The 19554-nt window shown below is 44.5% G+C and overlaps 1 long non-coding RNA gene across 1 annotated transcript; it reads right to left on the reverse strand.

Annotated features, from left to right (window-relative positions):
* Window positions 1-12768: 12768 nt before the first annotated feature.
* On the reverse strand, window positions 12769-16414 carry LOC309612610. The gene is made up of 3 exons (XR_014235316.1): window positions 13686-16414; window positions 13617-13640; window positions 12769-12792 (listed from the first exon to the last, which is right to left on the reverse strand). It is a non-coding gene; the product is annotated as an uncharacterized lncRNA (long non-coding RNA).
* Between the last annotated feature and the right edge of the window lie 3140 nt (window positions 16415-19554).

A 19554-nucleotide genomic window follows, 5' to 3' on the forward strand; every position in this document is an offset into this window, starting at 1 on the left:
GAGTTCTCACGCCTACGTACGGACCTCCCGGAAGGGAAGAGGGGCTAGAGATTGAGTCAAATCACCAATAGCCATGATTTAATCAGTCATGACTATGTAATGAAACCTCCATAAAACTCCTAAATGATGGGGTTCAGAGAGCTTCGGAGAACACATTGAAGAGGGTAGTGCACCGAGAGAGAGGGGACATGGAAGCTCTGCTCCCCTTCCCCCATACCCTGCCTTGTACATCTCTTCCATCTGGCTGTTCTCAGTTGTATCCTTTATAACAAACAGTTACAGTAAGTAAAGCTGTTATCTGAGTTCTGTGAGTCATTCTGGTGAATTATTGAACCTGGAGGGGATCATGGGAACCCCTGGTTTATAGACAGTGGGTCAGAAGTACAGGTGGTAACCTGGAACTTGTGACTGGCATCTGAAATGGATGGGGGCCGTCCTGAGGGACTCAGCCCTTTACCGGTGGGGTTCTGCACTAACGCTGGGTAGTTGGTGTCAGAACTGAATTGAATTGTAGGACACCCAGTTGGTATCAGAGAATTGGAGAACTGATTGGTGTGAGGGAAAAAACCACACATTTGGTGAAAACATTTCAGGCACACACCTGGAAACAGACCTGGAGGGAGGGAGGGCATGCCCGTATCCAGTTTTACAAGACACCGCCAAATGTTCTTTCAAAGCTTGTGCCAAGTTGTATTTGCACAGCATGTATGAGAGTTTGTGTCTCTCTCCATTCTTGACACTCTGAGTATTGTCAAACTTTAAAATTTTTGCCTATCTAATGGGTGTGAAACATTGTCTTATATATATATTTTTTAGTATCTTGTTTAATTTGCATTTCACTGATTCCTAGTGAGACTGACCTTTTCTTTCCCCATATATTTATTTGCTATTCAGTTTTCCTTGTCAGTGAATTATCTGTTCATTTTCTTTGTCCATCCTTCTATTGAGTTTTTTGTTTTCTTGTAGGAATTTTTCATGTATTCTGGAAACCTCATCTTAATCAGTTATCACTTCTCCTCATCCGTGTCTTATATTTTCACTTTGTCTCTTGTTGTCCAGAGATTTTGTTTTATTGTAGTCAAATTTATCCATCCATATTTTCCATTACAGTTTATACTTTTCTGTGTCTTGCTTAAGAAATCCTTTCCTACCTGGAGGCCATAAAAATATTTTTCTATATTTTCTATTAAGAGTTTTCTAATATTGTTTTTTACACATCAGTCTTTAGTCCATCAGGATTTTATTTTTGTATACATTGTGGAGAGGCAACTAATTTTTATGTGGATTATCAATTGGCCTGCATTCTTTCCCCACTGATGTGAACATTAGTTAGTTTCCACATATGTTGGTTTGTCTCTATTCTTCCTTTCTATTCTGTTGCCCTATCAGTTTATTTTTGTGTTACTGTTGCACTATTTTAAACCCCAAAGCTCTGTTTGATACCTAGTAGGGCAAGTTCCATGTTATTTGTTTCCTTTCATCAACAAATTTGTAGACTATTCTTGGCCTTTTCTCCTTCACATGACATTTTGAATAAGTTTGGGAAAGTTCTTTGAGAATTCCTGTTTGGATTGAATTCAATTTATAAATTAAATTGGAGGAGAATTAATGTCTTTATTACATTAAATATTCCCAACCTTTTATATGATTTATCCATGCTTTTAAAAAAAATTTTCCTCTGGTCATGTTTTGTACTTCCTTCATAAAGTTTTTGTAAAATTTATCTATTCACAGTTGGTGTAAGTCATTTGTTTGCTGTTGTATTTTCCTTCTATTACTTTTCTTTTTAATTAATTAATTTATTTTTGGCTGCCTTGGGTCTTCGTTGCTGCACGTGGGCTTTCTCTAATTGCGGCACGGAGGCTACTCTTAGTTGTGGTGCCCGGGCTTCTTACTGCGGTGGCTTCTCTTGTTACAGAGCATGGGCTCTAGGCGCACGGGCTTCAGTAGTTGTGGCTCACGGGCTCAGTAGTTGTGGCTCGCGGGCTCTAGAGCACAGGCTCAGTAGTTGTGGTGCACAGGCTTAGTTGCTCCAGGGCATGTGGGATTTTCCTGGACCAGGGCTCAAACCCGTGTCCCGTGGCAGGCAGACTCTTAAGCACTGCGCCACCAGGGAAGTCCCTTCTATTACATTTTGTGTGTCTTTTCCTTCTATGACATTTTCTAACTGGTTTCTATTGTTATAGAAAAATGCTATTGATTTTGCATTTTGATTTTATATCCCAAACATTACTGATCTCTTATTAGTATGGGATTTAAGTTTTCTGGTTTACACCTGTTGTCCTGGGATCCCATTGGGTTTAGCATTAGTCCCAGGTCTCTCATTTTTAATGTGATATTATTAGCAATTGCATTTACATGAACCAGAATGGACATGGTAGACCTCATCTTTGTAATTCCAGCTTCTGCAATGGTCTTGCCTACATCTCGTCTGAGAAATCCCGGTCTTTCTGCAGTAAACACAATTCTCACTTTAACACATGGTTTAGCGTGAGCGACAACCAGTGATAACCCACCTTTTTTTTCCTGACTCTTTTTACATGCCAGGTAACTGACACCTCCCTTTATAGGATAACAAACAGGGCACTGGCTGGTAGAACGAAAGTGCTTGAACCTTCTTTGCTTGTGGCATCATGAGGATCTTGTTTGCCTATCATGATTACTCTAAGTTTATAAAATTGTTTCAGCAGCTAACCTTCTTTTCCTAGTCTCTGTAATAGCTTTTATGAGATGAGGGCTCTCTCTTCTTTGAAGTTTTGTTAGAACTCACCTGTAAAACAGAATCCAGGCCTTTTGCCTGTGTGTACGGTGCCTGGGGTATGGTTTGTGGGAGTATTCTTGATTGTCGATTCCATGTCTTTAATAGTTTTGGTGTATTTAAACCTTCTTGAATCAATTTTGGTAGTCTATATTTTTCTAGAAAATGATTCACTTCATTTCAGTTTTCAAATTTGTTGGCATAAGTTATTCATTGTATCCTCCTGATTAAAAAAAAATCTCAACTGTATCTGTGTTTACCCTTTCTATACCTACTGTTTATTTATGCCTTTTTGATCCACTTTTAAATCTTGCTAGAGGCTTGTCTATTTTGTTTGATTATAAAGGCAGTTTAAAAAAAATACTTTCTCCTTGATCCCAGTTTTCTATTTCACTTATTTTCATTAAAACATTTATTAATTTTTCTCTGTTAAAACAAAAAAATAGCATTTTTAAAAAAGCAGTAGTTCATTGCATTTTCCAATGTATTTCATGAATTTTTGTGCTGTTTCTCATTTTTCATGCCTTTCTTCTTTGTTTGCTTCCTCTGGTATTGAGAATCTGCTGATAATAAACTCTCTTATTTGTTGTATGTCTGAAAATGTCTCTGTTTAGCCTTGACTGCTGGATAGTAGTTTAGCTGGGTATAGAATCCCAAGGAAGGCATTTTAAAGAAACTTTCTTTATTGTGTTCATTACATTTTATAATTATACACATTGTGTGATTATTTGAAAAATGTCTGTCTCCCACCGGAATGATTTTTGTTTGTTTTGTCCACCACCGTGTATCCTAGTCTCTAGAGCAACGCCAGGCACATAGTAGGCACTCAATAAACAGTGTGCAATGAGTGAATGAGTGAATGAATGAATCCTTCACTGGGCCCTCTGTTCTCTGACAGCAAGGTGGGTGTCTTCTTCTTCAGGGCTGAGTCCCAGTGCCTTGCTTAGTGCCTGACACAGTAGTAACTAAATAAACATTTGTTGAAGGAATAAATGAATTCACCCTAGTTCTAAAACAAGAGCCTAAGGACAGTAGTCTTAGAAATCAGTGCCTTTTGAAAGGCAATCTTTGGTATCCCCTGGGTTCACATTTTCTTTTTGAAATTTCTTCTCTGGGGTTAGCTGCAAGGGAACTGGGAGTAGACAGGAGCTTTCATGAAAGCGAAGCCCTCCTCCAAAAGGGAGTGTTCCCTTTTACCAAATCTGCACAAACTTTCAAAGATCTATTCACAGAAAGGAGAATGTTCTCCAGCTTAGCTGGGAGTCCGGCTGAGTCCTCTTTTCTAAATGGACTTCAATGCATCATCACTGGTGGCTCCTTTAAAGGAAAAGGGTGTCACACCAGGAAAGATGACATCCAGATGCAGACTGCACGGACTAGCACAGCAACTAATAAAATATTCAGCAGCTGCTGCTGTGGTGTCAGTGAGGACAGTGCACTAGGATTCTGCAGAAAGGCCCATTTAGGAAGGAGGTAGGGGCCTTTGAGGCCATGGTACAGGAGGCATTTAAAGACTTAGCCCCCTGAGAGCCCTAATGCGCTTCGATTTGGCCATTTATAAGATAGAAGGAACTATTAGGACTCGGAAAAGACGCCTGGTCTGCACCATTTGAGGACGCAGGGGTCACCTGTGTGTCAACAGTGTAAGAGGGTCATTCATAAAGCCTTTAGTCTGTTCATCGGCCCTAAAACCCTGCTCACCACACCCAAGTAGGCTGCTGTGTTTCGCCACGCTCTGGTCAAGTCTAACAATTCTCAAACGTCCGGTCTCACACACGTAGAGTCCCAACTGCAGGAGGTTTCTATAGACACAGGCGGCACCCCGTCCCACTCAAACCACCCCCTTTAGATGGGAGGGCAGTAATCTTGTAAAAGACACCCTCTAGCAGCGGGTGGCAGGACTCCAGTGCACATCTCTGCCCCCGTCACTCTTAAGACCACACAGTTCACGGACAGCCATGGAGAAAGACAAAAAGAGGAGAAAAATGAGTTTTAAAGACGCCAAAGCTAATGTGTTAGCGAGATTTTAAAGACTTGTTTTCCTTGGCTCGCCGAACAGGCCTTTTCTCAAACTGCGTCTCCTTCAGCCATGACGTCTTCTCTGAAACATGGGAGTATAAACAGAGGAAAACACCCCTTCCAAATAGTGGTGCAGATGCAGGCAGGACACAGCTGCCAAAGGAAAAGAACAAAATCAGAATCAGAAAAGCGAATTGGTTTTTGAGGCATCAAAGTAGGTTTTCCAAACAAAGGAGAGTGGCTATTTCTTTGTTAGGAGGGAAAAAAGCCATCCTGGGACATACTTGACAGTCACCCTTTAATGTTGATATATGACAAAAATGTTGTTTTGATCTGCAGCCCGCCATTAGGCCTTGCCTTGCAGAGACTCTCCAGCTTCTGCGTCCTCGAGAAAGGGACTTACTGAGTGGCTTAACACATCTTTCAAGTAAAGATTAACAACAATGATAATAATAAAGTGACAAATTGGCTTTGAATCTTGGCAAAACGGAAAACCATATGTTCTGAGAGTTGCTTCATTCACTGGTAATTAAGTTTTCTTTTCCCCCACAAAAATTAGGCTTTTTTGGACCCAACACATAGCTTGAAGCATGTTAAGCCTCTTAATAGGGACCTCTCTCCTCTTTTGAAGATCAAATCCTGGCTAGTTTTGTTTGAAGTTCAGAGCCCTGTATGGGATCCTAGGCTCGTTAATAAAATAGTAGTACATATTTGGAGTATTTCTACAACCCCAAAGACTTCATCCCAGGAGGGAAATGTAATAAGGACTCACTGACTTTAACCAAAAAAAAAAAAAAAAAAAAAAAGATGGTCTCCAAGTTCCTCTGACATTACGGAATTGAACATATGTCTTCATGCCCTGGGCCACCCAAAAGACTCAGGCATGAGGATGCCAGAGTATTATCTGCATCTCTTCTAATCAACACCCAGCCCAGACGGTCATCAACCCTCTCCTCAGCAAAAGTCACTGAGCATTTGGGTATATACACAGCTTGTTTGTCTTGAGTTAGAGCAGCCTTGCAAAACACAGATGTTTTCCTTTTAATCCTGTTTGCACTTTGCAGTGGTCACACTCGAAGTTATTTGGCTGCAGGAAGCCCCTCCAAGACTGATCCCGCAAGAGAAATGGCGCGTGCGCAGAGCCGTCCGATTTGGGGCTGTTCCCTGCCTCTCTGCATTGCTGAGCACAGTTAATTCATCTGAACAGAATGGCTTATGAGGGTGAGGATGAACATATAAATACCTCTTTTTTTTTTTTTAATGGTGACGCTATAGAATCTCATCATCGGGCCCTTCAAGGTCAGTTTATGACTGTGCTTTAGGTACTTTTAGATATTCACTCCTCCACCAGGATTTGCAAAGAGCCTTCCTGGCTTTCCTGAGAGAGATGATTCAAGAGCTCAGACTGATGGCAAACAGTCTGGACTCAGCAAGTCTTGGACCTGCTGCTTCCTTGGCTGTGTGACCTTGGGCAAATTACTTTACCTCTCTGGGCTGCTTCTTTATCAGTAAAGAGGAGCTGAAACAAGTATCTACATCATAGGGCTATGGCAAAAATTAAGGGAGATACTGCGCAGAGACACGTAAACATGCAGTACATGTTTGCTATTCTTTTATTTAATCTCTGTCCCTTGGGCCTTTTGTTCCTCGTTTCAGGCCCTTGATCTCATAAAGAGCCAGCTCAAGGATCAGAGCCTTGGAATGAAGTAGGCCGTGTGTGTATTTATCTTCTGCCCGCGAAAATGTCCAGTTTGCTCCCTCCTTTGGATCAAGGAGCAAAGGCTGCTATGAAACACGATATTACCACGTTACTCACACCATGTGGATACCGTGATCTAAGATTTGGAACAGTTCTAGAGAGAGAGTTGGTCTTAGATGAATAGGACGTAGGGCAGATAAAGGTCCAGATTCAATAAGCATTAATAGAGAGCCTACTATGTGCCAGGAAATTTGTTAGGTCTATTCTTATGTGTGGTTTTGTATAGTACCCAAAACAAAACTCTAGGACAGGTATCATTATGATCTCCATTTTACAGAAGAAGTAATGTCTTTAGGGGAAATAAACAATTGGTCCAAGACCCAAAAGTCCCCCTCTGCCACCGGGATAAAGACCCAAAAGATGACCCAAGAGGGTCATGGTGTGACCCTCTATCCATCCACCTCATCTCCATCCCCTACCTTGTACCTCACTGTAACCCAAGGCAAATCCAGCCTTCTTTTTCCTGCCTTAAGGGAGCCTAAGCTCCAACAGCCAGCAGCACAACCAACAGAAAATCCAACCTCCCAAAAGCACAGAACTCTAATGACAGTCTTTACTGGCAATATCTTATGGACGGTCTTAACACACGGAGGAATGTCCTAAAAACCCACTTTCCCTTCCTCTCACCACAAGCCCTCATCCTTATGGGAGCTGCTCATCTCATTTCCTTTTCTCCCTCATTAATTCTCAAATGTCACCCCCTTATTCTCCTCTCCCTACAATGCACCTGCTCTCCTTTCTCCAGAGAAGAGTGTGGCCAGCCCTGGCGTCCTACCCTGTCCTCTCTACTCCTTGCCGGGTTAGCACGGCAAAGCCCAGTGGGGAGGGAGGTCTGAAGATTGCAAACACGGATGATGACAGTTTTTTTCTTTATCCCATTCACACTGCATTTCCAGCAAAGCCGAACTGCTGATAACTTCCCTGCAGAGGCCACGCCACTTAAGGTCTTTTCTCACGCAGTCCTCTCTGCCCCAAACAGCCTCCTTCTCCCATGACTCTCCTCCTCAAGCCCTACTGCCCACTCAGGCCCAGGGAGGAGGCCTTCCCTGATTGACCCACCCCTTCACCTGGGCGAGAGGCTCAGGGGCCTCTTCTCTGGGCTCCTGAGCATTCCCGACCATAACTCATGTATAGTGGTTACCACGCGATACTGCCACCCAGCTGTCCCTTCTTCTCCTTGGTTTCACTTTCCTTGGCTTCAACTGCATGGTCAACTACGATCCAAAAATACCAAATGGGGGCTTCCCTGGTGGCGCAGTGGTTGAGAATCTGCCTGCCAATGCAGGGGACACGGGTTCGAGCCCTGGTCTGGGAAGATCCCACATGCCGCGGAGCAACTGGGCCCGTGAGCCACAACTACTGAGCCTGCGCGTCTGGAGCCCGTGCTCCGCAACAAGAGAGGCCGCGATAGTGAGAGGCCCGCGCACCGCGATGAAGAGTGGCCCCCGCTCGCCACAACTAGAGAAAGCCCTCGCACAGAAACGAAGACCCAACACAGCCAAAAATAAATAAATAAAAACAAAAACAAAACAAAAGAAAAAAACACAAAAACACCAAATGGAAAATTCCAGAAATAAACGATTCCTAAGTTTTCATTCGCGTCCTGTTCTCTGTAGTGTGATGAAATCTCTCGCCGTCCTGCTCAGTTCCTCCTGGGACGTGAATCATCTCTTTGTCCAGCGTATCCTGCTGTTAGTCACTTAGCAGCCGTCTCTGTTATCAGAGCTACCGTCACAGCATCACGGTGCTTGTGTTCAAGTCACCCTTATTTTATTTAATAATCGCCCCAAAACGCAAGAGTAGCAATGCTGGCAATTTGGATATTCTCTTACTGTGCTTAATTTATAAATTAAACTTTATCATAGGTATGTATGTACAGGAAAAAACATAGTCTCTATAATGTTCAGTACTATGCACAGTTTCAGGCATCACTGGGGGTCTTGGAACACATCCCCCTCGGATAAGGGGGGGACCTCAGTCAGTTTTCATTTATAGATCCATCTCCTGCCATATTGTGAGTTTCTTGAGGGCCCAACAGCAAGCTCTCTCCAGATGATTGCTTCTGTTGTTTTTTAAGAGTGCCTTAAACAAATAAGAATTGATTCTTCTCAACAACAAAAAGACAAGAGTTGTCCTTACCAGCATTGATTCAGCAGCACAAAGCCAGGGCCAGCCTCCCCGAGGTCCTATTGGGCTTCCCCTCATGCTGGAGCCCCATCACCGTATAATGGCTCCTGTGACTCTAGACAGTGCAGCCATGTTCAAGGCAGGAAGAAATAGGGAGCAGATGTAAGGTCAGCTGTCTGAACTTTGACTGGGGATGCAATGGCTTCCCTAGAACCCAGCCCCGGTCTTGAACCTGAACCAAGGTGTCTTACTGGCCATTGCTGGGAGACAAAACGTTTCCCCAGCTTGTTTAATGGATTGTTATGATCTGATTTGTTTTGCTTTTTTCTTTTTTGGACTAAAAGTCATATAACACAAAATAACCATTTTAAAGTGAGAAATTCAGTGGCCTTTAGTACATTACCGCTGTTGTGCAACCCTCACTTCTATCTAGTTCCAAAGCATTTTCGTCACCCCAAAAGGAAACCCCATACCCACCAAGCAGTCATTCCTCATTGCCCCACCCCCTGCCCCTGGTAACACCAGTCTGCTTTCTGTCTCTATGGATTTCCCTATTCTACACATTTCATATAAATGGACATACACAATACATGACTTTTTGCATCTTGCATCTTTCACTTAGCATAAAGTTTTTGAGGTTCACCCACGCAGTAGCATGTACCAGAACTTCATTCCTTTTTGTGATGAATAATGTTCTGTTGTGTGGATATACCACAATTAGTTTGTCCATTCATCCGTTGCTGGGCATTTGGGTTATTTATCATGTGATTTGAGCCCAGGCGTCCTGGCTCCAAGTCCCTGCCGTGGACCCCTGTAGAATGCCAGGGCTTGGTCCTTGGGGTGAATAAGGGCTTCAGGGTTACCCTTGTTGCCTGGAGGGAGTGAGCTTGCTCCTGAGATGGGGAGGGGCCACTTGGGGACCCACTGGAAACCATCTTTGTCTGCTTCCCAGCCCTGCGTGGCCCTGTGAACATCCGCCTTTGGGGAGCCTCTGCCTTCCATGCCCACTTAGGGCCGCCACCGGGGAAAGCAGTAGCTGTCTTCACCTGGGGTCATCCAACCCACAACTGCATTGGCTGGTGCCCAACCAAGAACATTCCTCAGCACTGGGGTCATTTAGGTAGTTCTTATTAGTCATCAGGTAGGATTCATAGCTGCTTGACTCTTTATTCTTGCCAGAGGCTGATAAATTGGCCAGACGCAGGAATCATTCTTCAATAATTAAAAGCCTTTATGGCTTGCAGAAGGAAGCAAATTCGGGAGCACCAACCACGAGCCTGGGCAATACTCCTGCCAGCCGAACACTACATCCACCACGGGCTGCTGACGGTTCACCTGTGACGTGGTCTCTGGGATCTCAGTTCAGCCATCCAAAGGCACTGCTCTCTGCATTCAGGTACTTTCAGGTGTCCCCTGGGGTTTGAGTTGGACTGATTGGTCCAGGGAAGCAAAACGATGGCCCTGAATGGGCTCAGCATCCTGGAGGTTTGCATGGAGGTACCATTTCAGCCCTTTAATTTCTTGCTCTGGAGACATATAGGTATCCCCAGCGCAGGAAATAAAACCTGGCAGACTGTCCTCAGCCCCCAGGGAAGGACTCTGTCTTCCTAGGGAAGAACCCGGGAAGGAAATGCTCAGCCATTGGCTTTGGACAAGTGAAGGAAAGATTAAGGGATGATATACAAAGGCGCTCAGTGGACAAGCACAGCCCAAGCCACCTTACTTTCCTCAAAAGCAGAGATTTTATTCCAGCATGAGCCTTTACAACATCATGCTTACGATCTCCAGCTGTTGAGTCAAAAAGACCTGAGTTTCACAGATTTAGAGAATGAGCTTAACCGGGGGAAAGAGTTGGGGGGAGGAATAGATTGGGAGTTTGGGATTGACATGTACACACTGCTATATTTAAAATAAAATGTCTTTCCATGAGAAAAAAAAAAAAAAAGACCTGAGTTTGAATCCAGGCTCTGCCAGTTAGCAGCTGGGTGTCCTTGGGTAAGTTACTTAACTGAGCCTCAGTTTCCTCATCCATATAACAAAAATAACATCAACTTCATGAGGAGTAAATAGGATAATCCTGGGAAGTGAGTGTCTGGCACAAGGTGAGAGCTCAGTCAGCCGTAGCTGTTAGATTACCTGTGACTCGATTCCCCACTTCATGTGCCCCTGTCCGTCCAGACAAAGCTACCAGGACCCCTGCTTTCCCATACCTCCCCTATTTCAGTCCTTCAAATCCAAAGTTTTACAGACTCAAATCTTGCCAGGGCATCTTTCTTAGGGGGCCCTCTATGCCAGGGTGGGCTGAGGATTATAAAGTGTGGTTAAGAGTTTCAAGGTCAAACCTAGTACTTCCTATGAAAATAAAAAGAGAGCAGTACATTACCTTGTCAAGTTAATACAGCGTGATGGAACATCTCCAGACTGCACATCCTGGAAGACTGTAAAAGTCTAATAGATTTAGGGAAACTGTACCTCGGGGAGCGTGTTAGACAGCGCTCATCAATGGATCAAAACTGTCTTGGAGTCTCCCTTCCCAGGGAACAGCAGTGCCCCTTAAATGATTGCTTTCTCTCAACAACCTGGAGATGAATTTTACTTCATACATTAACTATACGCAAATAGGGCACTTACTCTGAATGGAGAGTGCACCTTATTTTACCTCAAATGAAAAAGTATATCCTTTGAACGCCAAATTCTGCTTTCTTCTAAATTACTGTAAAATGACATAATGCCATATTGATTTCCCTGGCTCCATCTCCGCTGATTTCGGATGTAGTCGGACCCATTTCTATGCCTCTACTGAAGTGTCTTTAATTATTCCAAAGGATGTCTTCATGCATTTAAGTTTTAATCGGATATAAAATTAGCAGAGTGTAAACTTTGCACATATGCTCCTAGGAAGGGATCATTTCAACGGGCTTTTATCCTGGGAAGAAATGCCATTTTACAATGAAAATGTTAATAACATAACTGGACTCTTCAGACTTTTAAGAGCTACCACGTGAAATCATCAACTTATTTTACCCATTTTGTGCGGTTCTAAAATTGCACATGCTTTCACAATCTGAACAGTCACTTAAGAGGCATTGTTCTCATGAGCTGAGGGTTGATGAGGAACAGCACTGTTGACAGATGCTTGCCCCTTGCTTCTCATGTATCTTTCTGTTCGTTGGGATTTAATCTCTTCCATGGGGAGGACTGTTCAAGTTGAGTAATTTAAATAAGCTCAGTGACTAGACAAGGCATCATGGCACCCTCAGGGACCAGGCCATCGGATGGAACATCGATCACCGGAGTCTTGACTCCTTTTCAGGGGCAAGATGCTGCAGGAGGAAGTTATGCACATCACTTCTCCCATAAATTGTTCGTCAGAACAGTCAAAGGCCAGCCTGGATCTCAGGGAAAGGGAAAGAGACCCCATCTCTCGATGAAAAGATTGTCAAAGAATGTGCAGCCATCTTTAACCACCCATGGCAATCAAGAACACATGCAAGGTGGTGGCTGTTTCGGAGACTGAATGTTACTGTTTGAGGCACATTGTCACACTGCACTATGAAAAGCAGGTTAACAAAAAGACGCATGTTCAACTAAACCAAGAGCAACTTAAGGTCATTACCAGACTTTTTACAAAATACATTTGATTTGTTCGTGTTTCTCATTCTCCATTTCTAAGTGATTTCCAAGAATCACTAAATCTTGTTCATTTTACCTTCTAAATATTGTGCACATGTCCATTTCTCTCCATCTCCACCAGCACAAACACTGTCATCACCACCACCATCACCATCAAAACCACCACCTCCACCACCACCATCACCACCACCATCACCGCCACCACCTCCACCACCACCATCACCACCATCACCTCCATCACCATCACCTCCACCACAACCACCATCACCTCCATCACCTCCACCACCACCATCATCACCTCCATCACCTCCACCACCATCACTGCCACCACCTCCACCACCATCACCTCCACCACCACCACCACTACCATCACCTCCATCACCATCACCTCCATCACCACCACCATCACCTCCACCACCTCCACCACCAAAGTCACCTCCATCACCATCACCTCCATCACCTCCACCACCACCTCCACCACCACCACCACCATCACCTCCACCACCTCCACCACCTCCACCACCACCATCACCTCCCCCAGCTCCACCACCATCACCATCACCACCACCACCTCCACCACCATCACCTCCACCACCACCATCACCTCCACCATCACCTCCACCACCATCACCTCCACCACCGTCACCTCCACCATCATCACCACCACCATCTCCATCATCACCACCACCACCATCACCTCCACCAGCTCCACCACCATCACCTCCACCACCATCAGCTCTATCTCCTACACCACCATCACCACCACCATCTCCATCCACCACCATCACCTCCATCACCACCACCACCATCACCTCCCCCAGCTCCACCACCATCACCTCCATCACCATCACCACCACCACCTCCACCACCGTCACCTCCATCACAACCATCACCACCACCATCACCTCCACCACCTCCACCACCACCATCACCTCCACTACCATCACCTCCACCACCACCACCATCACCTCCACCACCATCACCTCCATCACCTCCACCATCATCACCACCACCGTCTCCATCACCACCACCACCACCATCACCTCCACCACCATCACCACCACCACCTCCACCACCATCACCTCCACCACCATCACCATCACCACCACCACCTCCACCACCATCACCTCCACCACCACCGTCACCTCCACCATCATCACCACCACCATCTCCATCACCACCACCACCACCATCACCTCCACCAGCTCCACCACCATCACCTCCACCACCATCAGCTCTATCTCCTACACCACCATCACCACCACCACCTCCATCCACCACCATCACCTCCATCACCACCACGACCATCACCTCCATCACCACCACCACCTCCACCACCATCACCTCCATCACCACCACCACCTCCACCACCTCCATCACCACCATCACCTCCACTGCATTTGTCCAACCTACCCTCATGTTACCCACAGTAGCCTCTGACTGTTCTAGCCACACCCACCCTGACTCCTTCCAGTTCAGCTGTTCCACTGCAGAGTGATCATTTCAAAATCTGATCATGTCCCAGAGCCCACTTATAACTCTCCAGTGGCTTCCTGCCACTCTCAAGATGAGAACCAAGTTATTTATCGCAGCACACAAGGCCCAGCCTACCTCTCTAGCTTCATCTCTCATCAGCTTCTCTTTTTGCTCCAAACCAATCTTTTCAGTTTTTTGTTCTTGCCATCTTTCCTTGACCTACATGCTGGCCTCCAGCCAAAAAGCTGTTTCCTCCTCTCTTTGAACAGGTAACTCTCAGTTCATGTTGCTCTAGGTAAGCTCAATGCTCCCACTGTAGAATCATAGAGCAGCTCCTTTACTTTGTTTGCCGTGCGTGTACTTTCACATTTGCTGGTGGGACTGTTTTGTCAGCAAGCATCCACCACCCTAAAAGGTAAGCTCCACATTGGTAACAGGAGTGTCACCAACATGGGCCCCCGAGCCTGGGGAGCGGCAGCCCAGAGGAGCCGCTCAATAAACATTTCTTGAAGGAAGGAAGGAATGAACCTTATGTTCACCAGGAACTGTCCCATTTACCTCTTTCAGGTTGTGAAGTTGGTTGGAGGGTTTAAAATTGGAACAAAGTAATGGCTATGATATACTGCATTTCAGGCTCGAAACAGTCATAGACTCATATCTCAGTCCCCTTGCTGTATTCATATCTCCACTGAAAGACTCGTTATATATATTAACACTCAACTACTTAAAGCATGTAAAAAATTACTTTAAATTGTGATGCACTCCTAAAAACCACCCTTGAAGAAAGAATATTTTTATCAACTAAATAGGAGAATCTGAATATTTTTATAATCCCTGTGTACTTAGCTGATAGATTAAGCAGCAATCCATTCTTAGCTGTATTTTTATATTTTCTTCAAAATTTTAATAAAGAAAGAAAGCATTACAAGTGAAAATAAAGTTAGCTTTACCTCCTTTACTGGTTCCATTATTTCCCTCCCCTCTCTGGAGACAGCCACCATCAAAAAGTTGGTATAAATACATTAAATTCTTGATTTTATATTTTTCTACAAATATGTGCAATCATAAATAATATAGGTATTGCTTTGTGTATCTTACAATTTTGTTCAAATGGCATCATATATTTCACATCATTCTGAAATATTTGTTTTATGAGATCTAATCATTCTGATAAGCATGGATCTACTTATTAACTGCTTATGATATTCCATTATATGCATATTCTGCAATTTATTTATCTATTCTTGTACTGATGGTCATTTAGATTACTTCCAAGTTTTCATTAAGCAAACTCTGTTGGGATAGACATGGAACAGAGATACTAGAGTTTCTCTATATTCAGGTACAAATTATACTCAGTAGAGACTTTCTAATGACTAGAACTGTCCAGACATGAGATGGGCTGCTTCACATGGAATACACTCTACACACCCCATGCCTGAGCAGAAGCTGGCCAATTACTACTTAGAGATGTCTTAGAGACAATTTTTAAAAATTTATTTTTTTGAAGTATAGTTGATTTGCCATGTTGTGCTAATTTCTGCTATATATATATATATATAACTGAATACATTATGGTTTATTACAGGATATTGAATATAGTTCCTTGTGCTATACAGTAGGACCTTGTTGTTTATCCATCCTATATATAATAGTTTGCATCTGCTAATCCCAAACTCCCAAGCCCTCCCTCCCCCACCCCCTTCCCCCTTGGCAACCATAAGTCTGTTCTCTACGTCCATGAGTCTGTTTCTATTTTGTAGATAAGTTCATTTGTGTTACATTTTAGATTCCACATGTAAGTGATATCATATGATATTTGTCTTTCTCTTTCTAACATACTTCACATAGTATGATAATCTCTAGGTCCATCCATGTTGCTGCAAATGGCATATTTCATTCTTTTTTATGGCCGAGTAGTATTCCATTGCATATACATATACACCACATCTTCTTTATCCATTCATCTGTTGATGGACATTTAGATTGTCTCCATGTCTTGGCTATTGTAAACAGTGCTGCTATGAACATAGGGGTGCATGTATCTTTTTGAATTATAGTTTTGTCCAGATATATGCCCAGGAGTGGGATTGTTGGATCATATGGCAACTTAGAGACAATTACTATAGGGAGTTGAAGACTTATCTGGTTCCTTCTGATTCTGTATGTTCTAGGTATTGCAGGTATGATCTTTTAGAATCAGGTGTTGGCAAACTATAGCCAGAAGGCAAAATGCAGCCTGATGCCTGTTTTTGTAAATAATGTTTCACTGGAACACAGCCATGCTCATTCATTTATATACTGTGTGTGGCGGCTTTCATGCCAAAACAACCCAGTTGAGTAGTCCCAAAATCCGCAACATTTACTATCTTTGCCCTTGAAAAAAGTTCTGGGGTGGACTTCCCGGGTGGCACAGTGGTTAAGAATCCACCTGCCAACGTAGGGGACATGGGTTCGAGCCCTGGTCCAGGAAGATTCCACATGCCGCGGGGCAACTAAGCCCGTGTGCCACAATTACTGAGCCTCCGCTCTAGAGTCCGCAAGCCACAACTACTGAGCCCACATGCCACAAATACTGAAGCCCGTGTGCCACAAATACTGAGCCCACGTGCCACAACTACTGAAGTCCACGTGCCTAGAGCCCATGCTCCACAACAAAAGAAGCCACCGCAATGAGAAGCCACACACTTCAATGAAGAGTAGCCCCTGCTCGCCGCAACTAGAGAGAGCCTGCGCACAGCAACGAAGACACAACGCAGCCAAAAATTAATTAATTAATTAATTAATTTTTTTTAAGTTCTGAGAGATTTGGGCTTCGCATCTCACGCTCCTTTAAATAAGTCACCCAGCCTCTCTTTGCTTTGGCAGTACACTCCAGTGCAATGCCTGGAACACAGCTGGTGCTCAATAAATACTGGTGTTACAAGCCAGAGGGTGAATGAACCACTGGCAAGATAGCCTCTTACAGCAAGAACATTGGAAAAATCTGCAGGGTCCGTGAGGGCAGAGATCTTCTCTTTGACATTCCCGCCTGACACACCGCCCACCACAAGGTAGACCCTCACCAAGTATTTGGGGAATGGAATCGAACAGGTCTGCATTGGTGGCATTTCATTCGTTAAATAATGGACCTCCATTTCCTCAGTCTGCGCCCTGTCAGTAAACCAGCAGTCTTGGTTGGCTTGGAGAAGCTTGAGGGAAGAGGCAGTTCCTCTGTTGCCTTCAAACAGATGTCCCTGTTCTTAGTGTGTACGTCTGGCTGGTCCAACTCAGGAGCAGTGACACTGCCAGAGGCATGAGTGAGTTGGACTAACTGTTCCATCAGCAGAGCCATCATCTCTTTGTCAGGAGTTGGCAATGCGGAGCGGGCTGGCATGTTGTCTTCTCAGCACACAGCGCTGAGGGCTTACCAAACCCACAATACTCAACGCCCATCTAAGGGCGATCCAGGGTTTCAGACTGTTTAAATGTATTGCATCCCATAGCTCGTAAACACATAGAGATCAAAATCAAGGTTTTCACCAGGGTTGGGCATGATGGATCTGCTCTGTAGGAACCAAGACTGTTTCTGTTCCCATGTCTCCTTTTGCTACCTCATCCTTCAAGAAGCAAGTCAGTGTCACCCCCTCCAGGAAGCCTTCCCTGAACTCATTTGTGAAACTACCTACCTCTCAAATTCATGATGATCCTACAAAGGACTTCTGACAAGCAAGCATGAAATTCTGAGCCATCCTCCATGCTTAATGACTATCTAGTCCTAAATCAGAGAAGGATGCACAAGGACTGAAAGATGAAAAAATCTAATCTCACCTCTTTTCCTAACTTAATACTCAGGGCCTTCATCTGAGAAGGGGAAGAATTCCTGCCTCACCTTGACAGTGAGAGAATTCAGCTTCTCACCCCGTACAGCCTTCCTCGAAGTTTCCTGAATTCTAGCTTCTCATAACCCCCATTTCCATCATTGAAAAACCCCAGCTGCAATGAACTGAATGTTTATGTCACTCCAAAGTTCATATGTTGAAATCCCACCTCCCAAGGCAATGGTGTGAAAAGGTGGAGAATTTGAGAGGTGATGAGGTCGTGAGGGTGGAGCCCACATGAATAGGATCAGTGCCCTTATAAAAAAGACCCCAGAGCTCCCTCACCCCTTCCACCATGTGAGGACACAGGGAGAAGACAGCCATCTGTAAACCAGGAATTGGGTCCTCACCAGACCCTGAATCTGCCGGCACCTTGACCTTGGACTTTGCAGTCTCCACAACAGAAATAAACATTTGTTATTTAAGTTGCCCAGTCTACGGTAACTTTGTTTTAGCAGCCCGAATGGACTAAGACACCAGCCCAAAACAGTATTGCATAGACATTCACTAATGATTGCTCACTAACAATTTCAGGTATTTCAGATTTCTTGTCCCAGAGGAATTTTAAAGCTTCCTGAGGACAAAGACTGCATCTTTCATTTCTCTTAAATAACAGTGACATAAGAGAGCTTTCTGGTGGGCTGGCAACATTCAACACTTGATCAGGGCGGTGGTTACATAGGTGTGAACATGTGTAAACATTCACAGGGCTCTACTCTGAAGCTTTGTCCACTTTACTATCTCACACTCCACCTCAGTAAAAACTGAAGACAGTAACAATGAATGACCATTGATTAAACACTCACCATGTAAGGCACTAGGATAGGGACCTCACAGACATTATTTCCATCCTCACAACAAATGGGTGAGTTTGGTACCATCCTCCCCACTGAACAGCTAAGCAAACTGAGGCTCAAAGAGATAAGGCCATTTGTCCAGGGCCACATACCTTCTCACTTCTGCATTCAGGGGCCACACTCAAGCAGAGTGGATTGTGAACCTTGTGTTCTTCTCAGCTGAGGTCACCACGACCTCAAGAGAAAAAGAAACACACACATATGCATGCACATAGGATGCTCACACATGCACATACACACACGTGTGTGTGCACACACTTATTCAAGATAAGCTTTCAACTGCAATTCCAAAATACATTTTATAAAAGACAATGAACAAATTTATGCCTCCCAAGGAAATGCAAATACAAGAGCATCGGAAAGGACTTGCCAAGGATGAACCCAGAATAGTGCTTCCCAAACCCTAATGTGCAGTGAACCACCTGGGCACCTTGTCAAAATGCAGGTGCTGAGTCAGGACAGCTGGGATGGGACCAGGGCGTCTGCATTTCTCACAAGCTCCAGGTGATGCCAAGCTGCTGATCTGTGAGCAAACATCCGAGCATATTTCGATGCACATGGGATCGACTGGATCATTAACAAAACACAAGAACTTGCTTAGAAAGTTAGATAGTTCCTGCCAAGGGAAGATATTGGCATTGCCCCTGGTCAGGTTACAAACTTCATTTTCATCTAAAGTGATGCATTTGAAACCCTCCTCTGAAGGGTCCAACCTGAGGCCTGAAGCTCGCAGAGCCCACCTTGCTGCCAGGTGTCAGGTTCTGTCCCGGCCCTGCCCACCCCAGCTCCCAGGGACACCAGAGGCCATCAGCCACAATCTTGTTCTGTAAGAGGGAGACCCCGGGGTCTGTTTAATTTCCCTCCAATGGCTTTTACCCCTGCAGCTCCTGGTGTGCCATCGTCATTATAACCAAACCCTGAGAGTCTGCAGTTGAAATGAACAGGACTCACAACTTCTCGCTGCTCCCCTGTACCCCAGATTTTGATGGAGCCAATTCCCGTGTCAGCAACACACCAGCAAGGGTACGGGAGCTGTCAATTTGCAAAGTCCCAGCCCTAAGTTCA

The sequence above is a fragment of the Balaenoptera borealis genome, assembly GCF_965194805.1.
Source record: "Balaenoptera borealis genome assembly, chromosome: 16".
NCBI lineage: Eukaryota > Metazoa > Chordata > Mammalia > Artiodactyla > Balaenopteridae > Balaenoptera > Balaenoptera borealis.